Consider the following 18525-nt stretch of genomic DNA (forward strand, 5'->3'; position numbering starts at 1 on the left):
CCCGCCTCCTGGGTTCAAGCGATCCTCCCACTTCAGCCTCCCGAGTAGCTGGGACTGCAGGCACAGGCCACCACACTTGGCTAATTTTCATATTTTTAGTAGAGATGAGGTTTTGCCATGTTGGTCAAGCTGGTCTCAAACTCCTGGCCTCAAGTGATTTGCCTACCTTAGCCTCCCAAAGTGCTGAGATTACAGGTGTGAGCCACTGTGCCAGCCCAAAACATGTTTGAAATTTTAACTTTAAGAATCCTCTTTAATTGAATAGAAGGAACAGGATCATTTAGCACACCTAAGCAACTAAGCTGATTTGTTTTACCTCACCTTGCTATACCACTCAATAACAACAGAAAATAGCAGCTTGCCCAAGTATTGAGTTTTGATTTCCAAACCAAATAATTTCAAACAACCTGCATTGTGCCTGCTACTCACTCCCACCGAGTATGACACAAAATATTTCACTGAACTTTGATTTCAAACATGCCTCTCTAAAGTGAGCATCCTGCTCTTCAGCAGACACAGACAGCATACTATTAGCAAGGTGATAGTTACAGGATGAGACGTGGTTAGCAGATCAATGAGGGCAGTCAAAACAATACAAAAATTACAGGGCAGAATGAAGGGAAAGGGACTGTGTAAGCCAACCATCTGCCCTCTAAAGAAGGAAGGCATGATTACAGGATATAAAGATCTTAGAGGTAAAAGCATAACGTGAAAAAAGGAAATTTGCATGACAGTGACAAATAGTCTAAATTTCCTTTTCAAGGAGGAATAGTTGAGCCAAACTAATAAAATTTTTAAGAAGTTCTGAAAGTAAAAGTTGAAACCAATGCTGAAAAATGTCTCCATATTGAGCCAATGAATATTTAACATTCCTATATCTGAAACCAAGTCATCTTTCATCAAAATTCTCCTCTCCCTCAGCCCTTTTCTCTTACTTTTCAAGGCATCCCATTCTCCCGGTTATCCTGAATTAAGATGTTGGTGATATTTTAACATCTTTACCTTTAATCATCATATTCAAGCAGCAAGTTCAGTCGCTTTTTTGTCCTAAATATTGCCTAAATTCTCCTGTCTTCTATTCTCAATGGCCACTACTGTAATTCAGGCTCTTGCTTCCTCTAACTTGCACTCCGAAACTGTTCTCAACTCTAAGCTCTTCCTTCTTCCACCCACCTTATGGCCTGCTGGCCTGCTATTGTAGTAGGCCCTATACAAAACTATAATTTTGTCATTTTTGTGAACAGAAACACTCAGGGATTCCTGACTATACCAAGTAGCTTGAGAATACCCACTCTTTGAATTCAAGGTTCTCCTTTGACTCAGCATGCTCCATCTTCCAGCTTTATCTTTCACTGAATCTCACTGCACACGCAATTTCATAGCTTTTCCCAAAGACTCCCAGCTTTTCTTTCTTTAGTCTTTTGTTTTAGCAGTTCCTACATATGTACACCCAAATTTCAAAATTCAGCAAAACCACTACTCATAAAGTTTCTATGACCCTAGGAGAGAGAAAACAATTTCTTCAGAAACACTTCATCACTTTGTTTCTAAATACCTGGTACCATTCTAATTTGTTTTAAAATCATTTATGTATTTGTCACAGCTCCCCCGTTGGACTTTATGTCATTTAGGGTAAGAACCCAGCCTATTCACCTACTATGTGCTACATATATGATGTGTGCATATGGCTTTTGATGAATAAAGTGATAAATGAAAAATTTCAGAGTTAACATTTTAAAGAAGTTGTCACTCTTGCCAAAATAGGAGAAAAAAATCAAATGCCATTATTTTTCTAAATAAAGTGAGTAGCATTTACTTCATCTATTTGGAGAACAACGTCATTTCAATCGTCATCATGGTGAGCTTAGCTGTTTTATGACATTACCAAACTTTGCAACCAAGAAAAATGTCTACAGATTGAAACAAGATAATATACTATATTAATAGTGGTTATATCTAAATTATAGTATTTGGAATAATTTTAATATTTTTCATGTATTTCTGTACTTCATTATTGCATTTATAACCAGAAGAACATTATTAGTAATAAAAATATTTTAACAATGGATTATCTTTGAATCAAATATTTTAAACTTACAAATTTTGACCTGGGTAGTGTTGAATCCTGAGGATACAAAAAATACCCTTCAAAGGTTGAATGTGATATGGTTTCTATTTTGGAAACATTACTCTAAAGATAATTTTAAAATATAGTGAAGGAAGTGAAAACTTGATGGTAAGAGGCCAAAAAAGAGGCTGTCGTTACTGTTGATGTAAATGATACGGGCTTGAACTAAGATTAAAGCAGTGGTAAGTGAAATGAGAAGACAGAGAAGAGAGAAAAGTTCAAATCGTAATTAATGAGATTTGGTTGCCAATTCAGTTAATCTGAGGGAGTAGGAAGACTTCTCAATATATGAGGGCCGTTCATAACCTGATAAATAAGGTTTTGCTTTTCATGCTAAGAGGTGAGAGTTAATGACAAAGAAGTTAGTTGACACGTGGTTCTAACAGAAGCACTAAAGGGGACGAAAACCACAGGGAAAAGAAACCTAATACATGAGATCATAGCTTTTGAGACTTTTGGTCAGTGTGAGTCATATAGTCGGAAGAGATAACGGTTTCCTATCGAAATTGTTTAAGGGAGGAGAGATGCTGCCAAGACTGGCTCTACTGGAAAGATGGTGACAAATTTCTCTGAGAAGAACAAGTAGCTAGTCCCTGAAGGGAAACATGTGACTCTAGAAAGCGAGTCGCGGAGGGGAGCAGATTGTAACTTAGGGTGAATGTCTGTGGGGTTTGGTAGTAATGGGGAATCAATTGGTTCAATTTATCACCGATATCAATAATAGCAAGAAGTCCACCTTTTAAAATTTTCTTTATTTCCATAGGTTTTTGGTGAACAGGTGGTGGTTGGTTACATAAGTAAGTTATTTAGTGGTAATTTGTGAGATTTTGGTGCACACATCACCTAAGCAGTACACACTGCACTCAGTTTATAGTCTTTTATCCCTCACTCCCTTCCCACCCTTTCCTCTTGAGTCCCCAAGGTCCATTGTGTCATTCTTATGCCTTTGCATTCTCACAGCTTAGCTCCCACTTAAAACATATGAAGTTTGTTTTTCTATTCCTGAGTTACTTCACTTATATAAGTCTCCAATCTTATCCAGGTTGCTGTGAATGCCATTAATTCATTCATTTGTATGACTGCATAGTATTCCATTGTATATGTATACCACAGTTTCTTTACTTGTTGATTGATGGACATTTGGGTTGGTTCTACATTTTTGTAATTGCTAGTTGTGCTGCTATACGCATGCATGTGCAAGTATATTTTTTATATAACAAAGAAGTGGCCAGTTTGCATTGTATATTTTTAAGACTTAACAACATACAGTTTTTGGCATTAGTGTAACTACTCTACTGCTGTTTTCATATAGAAATTTATAGAAATATATTATTTTACTGCATTTATTCAGAGACATTAACCCTTCAAGTTCTGTAACCGTTATTAAGTTTGTACCAACTATTTAAAAATCAATTATACACTGTGTTACTGTGTAGAAAGTACGTTTTTGTTTTTGTTTTTGTTTTTTTGAGACTGAGTCTCACTTTGTTGCCGAGGCTAGAGCATAGTGGTGCGATCTCAGCTCACTGCAACCTCTGCCTCCCAGGTTCAAGCAATTCCTACCTCAGCCTCCTGAGTAGCCAGGATTATAGGCACGTGCCACCATGCCTGGTTGATTTTTGTATTTTTAGTAGAGAGGAGGTTCACCATGTTGACCGTGCTAGTCTCCAACTCCTGACCTTAAGTGATCCACCCCCCTTGGCCTCCCAAAGTGCTGAGATAACAGGCTTGAGCCACTGCACCCAGCCAAGAAACAATCTTTAAGCTAGTTTTACAATGTGAACCCTATTTCAGAAACAGCATTTAAATCATCTTACAATCGTTGTCTTCCATCTTTTACTAAAATACATATCATACCAATACATTCTTTATTTTTAGCTACAAACATTATATTGTACTATTAAATTCTGCTTCAGCATTCCCTAAGAATCACAGAATGCCTATGACATGGGTTGGAATAGAAAAGGTCCAAGTTCTCATTCTGTCTCCACAACTTATTAGCCTTTTGATGTTGGGAAAATTAATAAAACTTTCTGTAGCTTGATTCTCTTGTCTTTGAACATGTCAGCTGCAGGAACTGTAAATTAATTTGGTGTAAATTAATTTGGTATAAATACTCCTACTATGGCAAATTTAGCAATCCACTCACAAAATTCCTGAATATTTAATAATCAGCTCTAGCAAGTTGGTAGAATCAGTACAAGCTACATCCAGCATACTGTGGTTAAAGAAAATAGATAATAAAGTTTCAGGAAGCAAGAGGCCTCAGGGTAGAAATAATGCTTAAATGCAGAGGCAAAATTAAGTTTAAATCAACAGAAGATCCAGATGTAAGATCATTAACTTCAAAAACCATGGAATTAATAATCATAACAATAGGTGGAACAGATATATTAAATTATAAAATTTGGAAGATTGAAACTTGGAGAAGAGGTGAGGGAGCTATAAAAGATGAAATATATGTCAATTTAGTTAACAAGTCTATAAAGAGCAGGGTTTTAAAAAGGAAGTCGTGTGATCACTTATTAAAAGTTGATATAAAGAAGACTGTATACAGACACTGCAGAATGAATATAAGCTCACATGTACTAGTATTTCTATACCAAGAGCCAGCTGAAGGCAGTCCGGAATATTAGATTGGATAGTCAACAAGATCGACTCTATTATGTTTTGCTCAAGATGAAGAAATAATAGAATAATGAATTAGTTGTTATCTATTTCCAGATTTGTATTTTGTGCCATTACTTTCAAGATTTCCTAAATGTGCATCTATTCCTGCTCGCATCACATTCTCATTCCCACCTGTTTAAAAAAAAATTAATCCAAATATCAGCCCCACACTTAGTAAAATTAGTAATTCCAGCATACTTTTTCTAGTTAGTGATTAAGGAATTCAGTTTTGTTTGTAGGGCTTTCACATGGCCCTTCTCCATCCCCTGTGTTCAACTCACCAATTTTTTATTATTCCAACCCTGCATAGATAAAATGTGTCAGGGACAAAACATGATTCCTTTGGAGTCTGAATTAGAGAAAGGGAGTCAGACTGGTGGGAGCAGGGGAAAGCAAAAAGAGAAGGCAGATAAGCTACAAGTCTGCCTTTATGGTCCAGGATCAAATATTTTAAATATACACAGCCCTCTTGTGCAAATAACTCACAATCTTCCTGCATCCAACTATCACCAGACTGCTGCAAGTTAGCTCACTGCAACCTTGGCATTTCAGTCCTGCACAAAGCCCCCATCAGCACACAGCATAAACACTATTCTACAAAATCCCCAGCAAGCCTTGGATTCTTGGCAGTCAGCTTCTCTTCTGCTGATCCTGCCTGTTGCCTCAACACAAGTATTTTCCTACTTTGTCTAGTAAATCTGCCTTTCTCTACCTACAACTGTCTTGGTAAATTCTCTTACCCTGTGCCACCGGCCCAGGTAGTCTTTGCTCCCTGGCGACAACTCCCCAAAATATCTACACTACTCAAAGCTTCTGCGTATACCAAGATTATCCTTCCATGAGTTTAGCCTCTGTTATTCGCCTTACCCTAGAATAAGTACCAAGTGCTTGAATTAAATATTTACAGCCTTTTTTTTTTTTTTTTTTTTTTCCGAGAAGCTGAGTTCTATTCCATGAATCCTCATGTGGTCAGGTCTCTACCTGCTATAAGCATGATTTGTGAATAGAACCCTTTCTATTAGTGTCTAGTTGTTAAATCGGACTTCCTAATATGGATTATTTCCTAAACTTTGTCTGACTTCATTATACCTCTTTTTTTTTTTTTCCATAAAGTTTTAGACTGTTGAACGTACTTACTCTCTGTGGTCAGTGGCTGTACTCAATTATGTTCCCACACATCTGGCCTAGCTACAGCTCCTGAAATACTTCTTACCCCTGTGTTATTGCTCAGGAACTCTGTGCCTACCCAGGTTAGCTTCTAGCTTGGGACTGACTCCATACTAAACTGTGTTATACTATACCAAAACCAAATTTCCACAACCAGAGTGCAGCATATGTACCGTACTATACCAAAACCACAGTGTGCTTTCAGGTGGGAAGATGGAAACGATTAATTCACAAGACCCATGTGTCTCATTTAAAAAGCAACCAGGATACTTAAATATAAAGGGCATCTTGAATAGACTAGACAGAGTTCATTCAGATAATGAAGACGGCATTCCAGGAATGTGCTATTAGATTATCTACAAAATCTGTCCCTTGTATCATAATACCACGCAAAAAGATATTTTGTTCCATAGGATATGTTGATATTCTCTTGGGAGGGGAAAGTCAAGGAAATAAACTTTCTTTCAGAGGCCTGCTGGTGACTGGAGAATAGAAGTTATCCCTTTTCTAAATTCTTGGCTATAATTTTAAAGTAAATATAGATGCTAAACCTTCATGAAGATCTAAGCAATTTTTAAAATAGATGTCAAACTATACAAAGAGGGCTGAATTTCACCTCTAGTCTAAGAAAAAGTTTAAGCTTGGAAATGGGCAAAAGATAACATTTAAATGACGTTTCTGTGGCATGAGGGTTGTTGTCTAGTGGACTCTTCAAGGATAGTTTGCTTCTCTAGGAGAATACAATTTTGATTGGTTTTTTTTGTTGACAAGGTTATTGTATGTTCTGTAGGTTTAGAGACTAAATTATAGAAGTAAAGTTACAAATGATTCCTCTTTATGGCAATATAAATGGTTCCTATTCATAACTGTGCAAATTAAATTTATTCAGTAAAGATAAAATTGAATTCCCTGTGGTTGAAACAATAACGCAAACATTGCAATTTATTGTCCAATACAATATTAAGCAATTTGGTTTCTATTAGCAAATTCATTTCAGTATTGCCAATTTACTATACATACATACATAATATGTGTGTATATGTGTATATATATACACACACACATATATATCTCAGTTCTACAAATTTTCTTTTGAACTTTATCTTACTGCTTCTCCTGTTTAGAAATTAGTTGAGGCTGGGTGTAGTGGCTCACGCCTGTAATCCCAGCACTTTGAGAAGCTGAGGTGAGCAGATTGCTTGAGCCCAGGAGTTCAAAACCAGCCTGGGCAACATGGCAAAACTCTGTCTCTACAAAGGTACAAAAATTAGCTGGCCATGGTGATACATGCCTGTAGTCCCAGCTACTCTTTGCTCGATCCTAGCAAGTCAAGGCTACAATAAGCCAAGATCTCGCTATTGCACTCCAGCCTGGGTGAGAGAGCAGGACCCTGTCTCCATTTTAAAAAGAAAGGAGAGAAAATAAAATAAATTAGTTGAAATCTTTAATACACTTTCATTTTATATTTGCATAAGAGTCCTTTATTTTTTAAAAAATTTACTGCTAACTAATCAACATCTTTGTACCCTAAGAAATAAAACCTCACCACAGAGATTTTGGGGGTTGACTAGACAGTCCTTAGCCTCCAGAGATTCTCACATGAATACTGCTTCATTTCCTAATTTTACTGCCTATCTTTCTCCAAAGTTCATGTCTTGAATAAGAATTTCATGCCTCTCAATATTCCCAACTCTCCCACATCTTCTTTCACCACAACCCTGTGTGTTTGTAAAGTCACAACTTCCTTTGCTTGGAAATTGTCACCTATCAATATCCATCCGTCTTATCTCTTATAAATTGCATATTTAAATATCTGCTGTTTGCTAAAGGGAAGAATGCTTCTTGGGGCCTGGTGCGTGGAGAAAAAAAGAATGTTGAACATTCTCTATTCTTAGCCTATTACTTAGTCTTTCCCCTAAAGAAAAACAAAAATGAAACAAGAGATCATACTGTGAGGATTAGATAACCTACCAGAAAAACTTGACCCGGATTACATAGGAGATTTCCACTCTTTCTGTTAACTTATCTTTGACTTGATTATGCTAAAACACATACCCTCACCAATTCAACCCCATACACACACCCCATTTATATTCCAAAGGCTTCCTCCATTAGCCTCACAATAAGCAGCACCTGCCCACAACTTCTGCCTAATTCCTGGTTTTTATTTCTGGTTGTAGGAGATGGCAAGAAGCAGAGTTATTAGGGACTAATGAAGTAGAAATATCCGGAAAAGTAATCCCACCTCACAAGAATTGAATCTGGAAATGTGAACATATTGATTCCACCATACTCTCTAATACAATCTCTTACTTAGAGGTTGGTACCTGGCACACAGCAGGTATTCAATCGACATTTATTGCTTTTTTTGTTCGTTTTAATGTTGTCAGCAGACTTCACAGATACAAAGGTACCTGCTATACCCATTCCATGTCTTTGGCTTGGTGGTCACTTGTGAATATAAGCATTTTCAATGAACTCAAGTCCCAAGTGACAAAAGTGTCTCTGAACCAAGGAATCCTACAGTTTATGAATTTTGAAATCCTGTTTTCATTGTTTTACCTTGTCTCCCACTTATTTTTCTCATCAAAGAAACTTTCTGGGATTTAATAGCTACACTCTCTTTTCCTGAGTCATGCGGTTAACACCCATTATGTGTTCAGCTAACATTGTGTCTGCCTGCCTGAATTTCTTTCGACACCTTTGTTCTGCCAAAACCCTTCTGGTAAAAAGGAGTTTACAGGCAGGGAATGTGTGGGTAGAAAGGGAAAAACACATACATGCACACACTTTGAAATGAAAAATAAACCAAAGCATAATCTTTGTTGAATTGTGATGGGCTCAGCCACAGATACTGCTTTGCAGAGTTTCTCTCCTGTAGAGATTTGTCAGTGATTCACCTTGAATGGAAGATTGTTACATCCTATCTGAAAAAAGGGTCTGTTGTCTTCCTCATAGCTTTTATCTGTAGCTGATGTCAAACTTCAGATATTTCAGTCAGGGTCAAAACTGTTAATGTCATTAAAATGAGTCTGGAGATTAACTCTAGAGATGTGATGTGAATACTTAAGATGTACTCTCTGAACATTTCAAATAAGCAATAAATTAATATTATTAACTATATTCACCATGTTGTACACTGGCTCTCCAGAACTTATTCATCTCATAACTGCAAGTTTGTTTAGTATGTGTTGACTGTGTTCTAAATGCAAAACTCTCCAGAAAGGGGATTAATTATTTTCTTCCAAAATTTTATCAAAGTTAGACAACAGATAAAAGACCAGCCAGAAGAAGCAACAAAACATGTTTATGTAACTTCAGTGCTCTTAAATGACTGTACATGACACCATAGTAACAGTGCCTTTTTTTGGTACAGCAGCATCTTTTCATGGAATAATGATAATTTTATGGACATAATTGAGGCTCAGTGAAGTTAAGAGCATGTCCAGGGTCCCACAGGTGTAAGTAGTGGAACTAGCACTTTTTCCTTCTTGTCCTAGTCCAAGTGCAGTGTTTTGTAACCACCCAGGGGTTCATTTTGCCCACTCTCTGGATAAAACTCATTTATCAAGTCAGAAGAATTGCAATAGAGAAGGAGCTTAATTCACACAGTCAGCTGAACGGGAGACCATTTTTATTATTACTCACATCAGTCTCCTTGAAAATTCAAATTCACTGGAATTTTTCAAGGATAGTTGGGGGGAAGAAAGGTGGGTCACTAGGCAATGAGAACTTGCTGCTGCTGGTTGACGGGACAGTTATAGGGATGTCCTCATGTGTGCTGAATCACTTCTGGGTGGGGCCACAGGAGAGGTTGGTGGGTCCAGGTGGAGCCATTGGTGGTCCAACATGCAAAAAATCTGAAAAGACATTGCAAAAGGCTAATCTTAGGTTCTACAAAAGTGGCATTTTCTGCAAGAGTATGTGGGGCAATTGCATATTTTGTGACCTCCAGAATAATAGCAGATAATCATTTATATCAGCACCTTAGCAGAATTCAGGCTTCTCTTACCCTCTTAGCCTAGTGGTCTCTCATTAGCTTTACAAAGGCAGTTGAGTTTTGAGAAAGAGCTATTATCATTTAACCTATAAACTAAATTTTTCCCAAAGTTAGCTTGGCCCAATCCCAGGAATAATTAAGGGCAGTTTGAAGGCTAAAGACAAAATTGGGGCTAGGTTAGATTAGATTTCTTTTACTGCCATAATTTTCTCACTATTATAATATTTGCAAAGGCTGTTTCAATGTTCATTGCACCAAAATCATGTATTCCTTTCAGTATACATGGAAATCTGTATATACAGAGGATATATTTTAATCCACAGTGGAAGAAAAATTGGGAATAATAAAATGCTTTGCATTACAATTCTAGTGATTTTTTCCTAACATTTAAGAACATATAAGCAACCCTCCTGAAGATCTTAAATAATAACAGTGCTGGGGTTTGTTTTGCATCTAAGGAAACCTAACAACCAGTTATTTGTCAAGTCTTCTCTGGCTATGTTAACAAGGTGTTAGCTATAGTATTTAAATATATATTCCCTACCCCCATCTAAAAATAAACATGATTATTCAGATGAGGAATCTGAGACTCAAGCAGTTTACAAGATCCTGCAGAGTTAATGACAGAATGGAAGGAATAAATTCTGGGCCCAAATTTTGTAACTCACCTAGCCTGGAAACCAACATGACTATTATTTCTGGAGTGGCAGAACATTGTCTCAGATCACAGTTCTTTTAAGTGAGTGGGAAGATAAGAGTTACATAACATCGTTCATCTCCAGTAAATTTTGTCAGTAGAAGTCATTTACATTGTGGCAACAAGCACCCCCTGATATTCCTGTTGGTGCATTCTATGTAAAAGGCCTGCTGTGACCTAGAAAACGGTGAATTCATTTGCATAATCAGTTCACGCACTGTCCTTGTGCTGAAGTATATTTAGAAGGGCTATGTTTACAAGAACAAGACCAAGAGCTTTTGAGAAAACCCACATGGCCACTTTTTTAAAGTCTTGGTGAAATATACTATTCAAGAGGGGCTACAGTTTCTTGACAATTTGGGATTAATGTAGTATTTTATAAGGAGAGGGATTAATTTATAGAACATATTACTCCAACAGAGGTCTTACTCAAAAAATATAAATGCAGTAAGATATAGTTGGAAGCATTTATGAATGCCAGGGATACACATGGGTTAGCATTAATTTTGCAGTCAATTATAGGAAGACTGTGCACCTTCTAATCCTAGCATGACCACTGATTAATCATATCCTCTAGCCCTGTCACTTAAAATTGTTTGGATTCTACCTCCTCGTTTGTGGAATTAAAGATTGAATTCATAAGTCATTGAGTTATTGTCCCTTTGTAGAATTTGACCATTATAGATTTTTATTTATCCTGCTCAGTGTTTTTAAAAATGTGAATATGAATGGAATTTTTAATACTCCTTTGAGTTTGCTAATATTGCACATACTTTTCCCAGCATGGAAAACATCAGTCTTCTTCACCCCTCTCAGAATTACTCACTGAATTACATATCTCAACATCTATTTTGACCACTCCTGCTTCTTTAGTCATCAAGGTAAACTCAATGACTGAATAAAGGGATTCTCTCATTTGAGGCACCTTATCTAAGAGCTATACAGATACATAAACTGCAGATGGTGAAACAGGGTGGTGAAGCTCTGAACTATTATCAACCTGGCACTAGCTTCCTGCCTCTTGAAGACTGCATTGCAAGCTGAAGCAAATGAACTGGAGGGTCTCAGTACTACAGAATCAATAAGTCAGCAAGAAATGCCTAAAACCTTCATGAGAGCATTATAAAGCCCATTCATATGGCATGATTGGGAGAGAGTCAACTTCATACGCAATGCAGTGAATGTAATTCTTGCTTTAACATGTAATCTTTTTCTCTTTTCTCAAGCTTTTCTGGATCCAAAGTAACTAACACTTTCTTTTCAAAAACAGCATCTTGACTGCCCACTAATAAAATAAAGACTATTAGAACAAGAGCAACTAGGGGCAGCTAGCTCCTTCAGATTCAATCTTAGTAAAAGTGTGGGAAACAGCTGCCCCTTGCCTAGATTTTGGCATTTAACCATTTATGCTGAGACCTGTGCAGAGGTCTGTGAGATACAACAGTTCCTGGTAGTATATAAGATGGAATACAAGAGAAATTAAAGAGCAGATATAAGTAAAATGTGTGTATGAAATAAAAGCTGAATAGCCATTAGATAGAGAGTGGAGAGAGTAATCTGAAAGCTTTTACTTTGTAGTTTGATCACTTATTATATTATTGATAATCTTATTAAAAATGTTTTTCCAATAAACTCAGTAACAAACCATAAAAAATAAAATACGTGTTAAATAAAAAATTAAGTACTTAATTTTCATTTTGCAGAAGGTTAATGAAGAAAATGTAATATGCACAGGACATTTTTGACATTTATTATCTACTGTGGGAGCAATAGCAATATCACTGACCAAATGCAAATCAGAAGATACAAATTTGCTGAAAAACTATCAGCACCTATTTTAGGCTTACTAGATCCTTAAGAAGGTTGTGCCCAAGGACAAAACAGTGATAAGACTTTTCATTGACATTACTGACTCTTGTTCTAAATTAATTTGTCATTTTAAAGTATTTCTTTTCATATTTAAGCATGATAGCTATTAACAATTATCTCCATTAATTGAAGATACATTTTACAGTTAGCCATTTTATATTATGTCATCAGATTTTTCAAATAGAAAATTAAGTTACATAACTTAATGTAAGGGTTTAAGATTTTTATTCAGGTAGTAAATATTTTTTTATAGGTAAATAGAATGAGAACATCTGTATACATAATGTATGAAGATATTCAGTATAAATTTACTGAACAAAAAGTTAGAACTTTGTGTATAGCATGCCACATTTATGTAAAATAAAAAATATCTAGTTTTGTATTTATTGCTTTTAAAAAGTCCTGAAAAGTTGATGAAAGTGTTAATCAGTGGTAGAAAGTGGGAGAGATAAGACTTGGTATGTGGGAATGAAGAAATATGCCTACAACTTTAGACATCATTTAGAATTTATCTTGGATACATTTTATTTACACATTTATTTATGTTGCTTTCTCTTGTGAAAGTGGTAAGAACAAAATATTATGGCGAGATGTTTAATGATTTATCTCTTCATCTCCATAGTAAGCACCTTTAAAATATTCCTAAGTGGCAATTGGATACTGGGGATATATTGAACTCCATTAGTCAAAGTTTTAGTTGTTTCATATATATCCGATTATCAAATTAAGCTTCTGCCTGGACATGCAGGATTTTTCATACATCCTCTCAACTCTAAATGGAGGCTCCTGAGGTTCAACTCTTGCATTCTGTGAGCCCACAGGTTTAACATCACATGGAAGCCACCAAGGCTTATAGCTTGCACCCTCTGGAGCAGTGGCCTCAGCTGTATCTAGGGCCTTTTGAGCTGAAGCTGGAGCTGGAGAACCTAGGATGCAGGGAGCAGTGTCCTGAGGCTGCACAGGGCACTGGGGCATTGGGCCTGGCCCACAAAACCATTCTGTCTTCCTAGTCCTCTGGGCCTATGATGGAAGAGGTTGCTGTAAAGATTGCCAAAATTCCTTTGAGGCCTTTTCCCCGTTGTCTTGACTATTAGCAATTGGTTCCTCCTTCCTTATGTAAATTTCTGCAGTCTGCTTACATTCCTCCCCTTAAAATGGGTTTTGTTTTTTACCACATAGCCAGGCTGCATTTTTCTAAACTTCTACACTCTCCTTTCCCTTTAAATACAAGTTCCAACTTTAGGACATTTCTTTGCTCATACATATGAGCATAGATTGTTAGAACCAGCCAGTTTACACCTTGAATGCTTTGCTGCTTAGAAATTTTCTTCTACCAGATACCCTAAATAATCATTCTGAAGTTCAAAGTTCCACAGATTCCTAAGGCAGGGGCACAATGCACCCAGCCTCTTTGCTAAGGCATAACAAAAGTCACCTTTGCTCCAGGTCGCAGTAAGTTCCTCACCTCCATCAGAGACCTCCTCAGCCTGGACTTCACTGTTCATATCACTATCAGCATTTTAGTTGTAACTGTTCAGCAAGTCTCTAGAAAGTTCCAACCCCTGACCATTACCCACTTTCCAAAGTAGCTTTCACATTTTCAGGTATCTTTATAGCAGTGCTCCACTCCTCAGTACCAATTTTCTGTATTAGTTCATTCTAGGACTGCTATAAAGAAAGAGCTGAGACTAGGTAATTTATAAAGAAAGGAGATTTAATTGGCTCGTGGTTCTGCAGGCTGTATAGGAAGCATAGTAGCTTCTGTTTCTGGGGAGGCCTCCAAAAACTTACAATCATGGCAGAAGGCTAAAGGGAAGCAGGCATATCTTACATGGCTGGAGCAGGAGGAAGAGAGGGGAGAGGTGCTACACACTTTTAAACAACCAAATCTCAGAATAACTCACTATCATGAGAACAGCACCAAGGGGATGATGTTAAATCATTCATGAGAACTCTACCCTTATGATTCAATCACATCCCACCAGGACCCACTTCCAAAATTGGGGATTACCTTTCAACATGAAATTTAGGTGGGGACACAGATTCAAGCCATGTCACCATCAGTGGACATATCTTGACTATTGTAAAAAATGCTGCAATGAAATGAGAGTGCAAATATCTCTTCAAGGTCCTCATTTTAATTTTTTTAAAATAAATACCTAGAAATAGGTTTGCTGGATCATATGGTAGGTCATTCCATTTTTAATTGTTTGGTGAATCTTCATACTGTTTTCCATTCCCAACAAAGGGTAAAAGGGTTGCAATAATCAATGCCTTTTTAAACATGACAAGCTGAAATTCAGATATATTAAGTAAATTGCTCAAAGTGACAAGTCAACAAATGATGAATCTGGAATTCACACTCTGGTTTAATACAAAAAACTACACTTTGCTCTTTTCTCTCACTTGTTTTGTTGCTGTTTTTGTTGTTGTTTTGTTTTTGTTTTTGATATGGAGTCTCACTCTGTTGCCAGGCTACAGTGTAGTGGTACAATCTCAGCTCACCGCAACCTCTGCCTCCCAGGTTCAAGCGATTCTCCTGCCTCAGCCTCCAGAGTAGCTGGGAGTACAGGCACATGCCACCATGCCCAGCTAATTTTTGTATTTTTAGTAGACATGGGGTTTCAACATGCTGGCCAGGATGGGCTTGAACTCCTGACTTCATGATCTGCCTGCCTCAGCCTCCCAAAGAGCTGGGATTACAGGTGTGAGTCACCACGACTGGCTGCTTTTCTTTCTATCCCTTCTTGTCTTCCCTCTTTTCTTTCTTTCTTCTTTACTTTTACCAATTATTAATTCTTATTGTATATAGTAAATACATGGAAACTTAAACACCTGCATCATTCTGTATATTATTAAAAGGAAAGCTTTAGATGCAGTATATTTGACAGTTTATTTGAACAAAGAACAATTAATGAATTGCACAGCACTCAGAACCAGAAGAGGTTCAGAAGGCTCTGCCCATAAGTGTGAGCAGTAAGCATTTATAGTTCAAACATGGAAACAAAATAGAGAAATCACCCAATGGACTAGGCATCTACCTTATGTGGGCATTGTGTGACAAGGCATTTGCCTTATTTAGGTATTATCTGATCAGTTGGATGCCTGTGATTGGCTAAAACTCAGCCAAGTGTGATTGGGTGAAACCTGGCTATTTGTTACAAAGACTGTACTGTTACTTAGGTTTTGCTTTGTTTATTACCAGGTTCAGTTGTAGTTTGTTACACAGGAACTCAGAGACAGCCTCAGGCTAGTGACTTCCAGTTGAAATTTAACAAAATTCTAAAGTGCTTAGTAACTATTGGCAGAAGGATCTCCAAATTCCACATGTAGGTCAGAACAGATTAATTTGTAAGTCTCTCCACTGACAGGTTGACTTCTCTACCTAGAGCACTATTTCATCTTCACCTAACTTACTTTCCCTACAGATTGAAGCTCAATAACCAGAAAAAGAAAAGGAGGAGGAAAATAATGGCGAGGGAAAGGTTAACAAAACAAGAGTGAGGGAAAAGAGCAAAGTGTAGTCTTTGGCTTACATCAGGGTTTGAAGTTCAGATTCATCACTTTCCCTACAGATTTAAGCTTGGACCTAATATCAAGAAGCCCTCCTGGATAATATACGGAAGTATATATAATCTCACAGCAGTATACCCTTGTAGTTATAACATTTCTTACTCTCATTAAAATTGTCTATGCATTAAATTAAACATACCAATATAAAACCATTTTTTAGCTATAAGTGCAACTTTTCCATATGATGCAATATTATTTGTTTCTTACTGTAGGTAATAAACCCTCGAAGACAAGGATTATTTCTTGATTACTTATAAATTCTCAGGATTTAGCACAGTGCTTGGACATTCAACATATTTTCATGTAAATGAAAAAATGAAATAGATGGGTAAATAAATAAATGAGCAACAGATAATTTCATACACATAATGAAAAAAGTGAAGTCTAATTAATCTACTGAAATCTACTGAAAACAAACATTAGTTTGTCTTCTACTTATCCAAAGCTATAACTTCATTTATGATAGAAACTATATAGAGGTTTCAAAACAAAACATTTTCATATACATTTTTTATATATTAAAAATAAAAAATAAAGCCTAGATGCATATGAAATCAAAGGGAGGATTTACTGTTGTTTTTCTGTTCTTTTTGTTTGGTTATTTGTAATCCAAACACATATGACTTATTTTAACATAAACAAAGAGATGACATCTCAAATTTACTCTTTTTTTTTTTTTTTTTTTTTGAGACGGAGTCTCACGCTGTTGCCCAGGCTGGAGTGCAGTGGCGCGATCTCGGCTCACTGCAAGCTCCGCCTCCCGGGTTCCCGCCATTCTCCTGCCTCAGCCTCCTGAGTAGCTGGGACTACAGGCGCCCGCCACCGCGCCCGGCTAATTTTTTGTATTTTTAGTAGAGACAGGGTTTCACTGTGGTCTCGATCTCCTGACCTTGTGATCCGCCCGCCTCGGCCTCCCAAAGTGCTGGGATTACAGGCTTGAGCCACCGCGCCCGGCCCTAAATTTACTCTTTTTTTTTTTTTAATTATTATTATACTTTAAGTTCTAGGGTACATGTGCATAATGTGCAGGTTTGTTACATATGTATACTTGTGCCATGTTGGTGTGCTGCACCCATCAACTCATCAGCACCCATCAACTCATCATTTATATCAGGTATAACACCCAATGCAATCCCTGCCCCCTTCCCCCTCCCCATGATAGGCCCTGGTGTGTGATGTTCCCCTTCCCGAGTCCAAGTGATCTCATTGTTCAGTTCCCACCTATGAGTGAGAACATGCGGTGTTTGGTTTTCTGTTTTTGCGATAGTTTGCTGAGAATGATGGTTTCCAGCTGCATCCATGTCCCTACAAAGGACAGAAACTCATCCTTTTTTATGGCTGCATAGTATTCCATGGTGTATATATGCCACATTTTCTTAATCCAGTCTGTCACTGATGGACATTTGGGTTGATTCCAAGTCTTTGCTATTGTGAATAGTGCCGCAATAAACATACGTGTGCATGTGTCTTTATAGCAGCATGATTTATAATCCTTTGGGTATATACCCAGTAATGGGATGGCTGGGTCATATGGTACTTCTAGCTCTAGATCCTTGAGGAATCGCCATACTGTTTTCCATCATGGTTGAACTAGTTTACAATCCCACCAACAGTGTAAAAGTGTTCCTATTTCTCCACATCCTCTCCAGCACCTGTTGTTTCCTGACTTTTTAATGATCGCCATTCTAACTGGTGTGAGATGGTATCTCATTGTGGTTTTGATTTGCATTTCTCTGATAGCCAGTGATGATGAGCATTTTTTCATGTATCTGTTGGCTGTATGAATGTCTTCTTTTGAGAAGCATCTGTTCGTATCCTTTGCCCACTTTTTGATGGGGTTGTTTGTTTTTTTCTTGTAAATTTGTTTGAGTTCTTTGTAGGTTCTGGATATTAGCCCTTTGTCAGATGAGTAGATTGAAAAAATTTTCTCCCATTCTGTAGATTGCCTGTTCACTCTGATGGTAGTTTCTTTTGCTGTGCAGAAACTCTTTAGTTTAATGAGATCCCATTTGTCAATTTTGGCTTTTGTTGCCATTGCTTTTGGTGTTTTAGACATGAAGTCCTTGCCCATGCCTATGTCCTGAATGGTATTTACTAGGTTTTCTTCTAGGGTTTTTATGGTATTAGGTCTAACATTTAAGTCTCTAATCCATCTTGAATTAATTTTCGTATAAGGAGTAAGAAAAGGATCCAGTTTCAGCTTTCTACTTATGGCTAGCCAATTTTCCCAGCACTATTTATTAAATAGGGAATCCTTTCCCCATTTCTTTTTTTTCTCAGGTTTGTCAAAGATCAGATGGCTGTAGATGTGTGGTATTATTTCTGAGGACTCTGTTCTGTTCCATTGGTCTTTATCTCTGTTTTGGTATCAGTACCATGCTGTTTTGGTTACTGTAGCCTTGTAGTATAGTTTGAAGTCAG

This window comes from Macaca mulatta, chromosome 6 (genome assembly GCF_049350105.2).
Source record: "Macaca mulatta isolate MMU2019108-1 chromosome 6, T2T-MMU8v2.0, whole genome shotgun sequence".
In the NCBI taxonomy this organism is placed as follows: Eukaryota; Metazoa; Chordata; class Mammalia; order Primates; family Cercopithecidae; genus Macaca; species Macaca mulatta.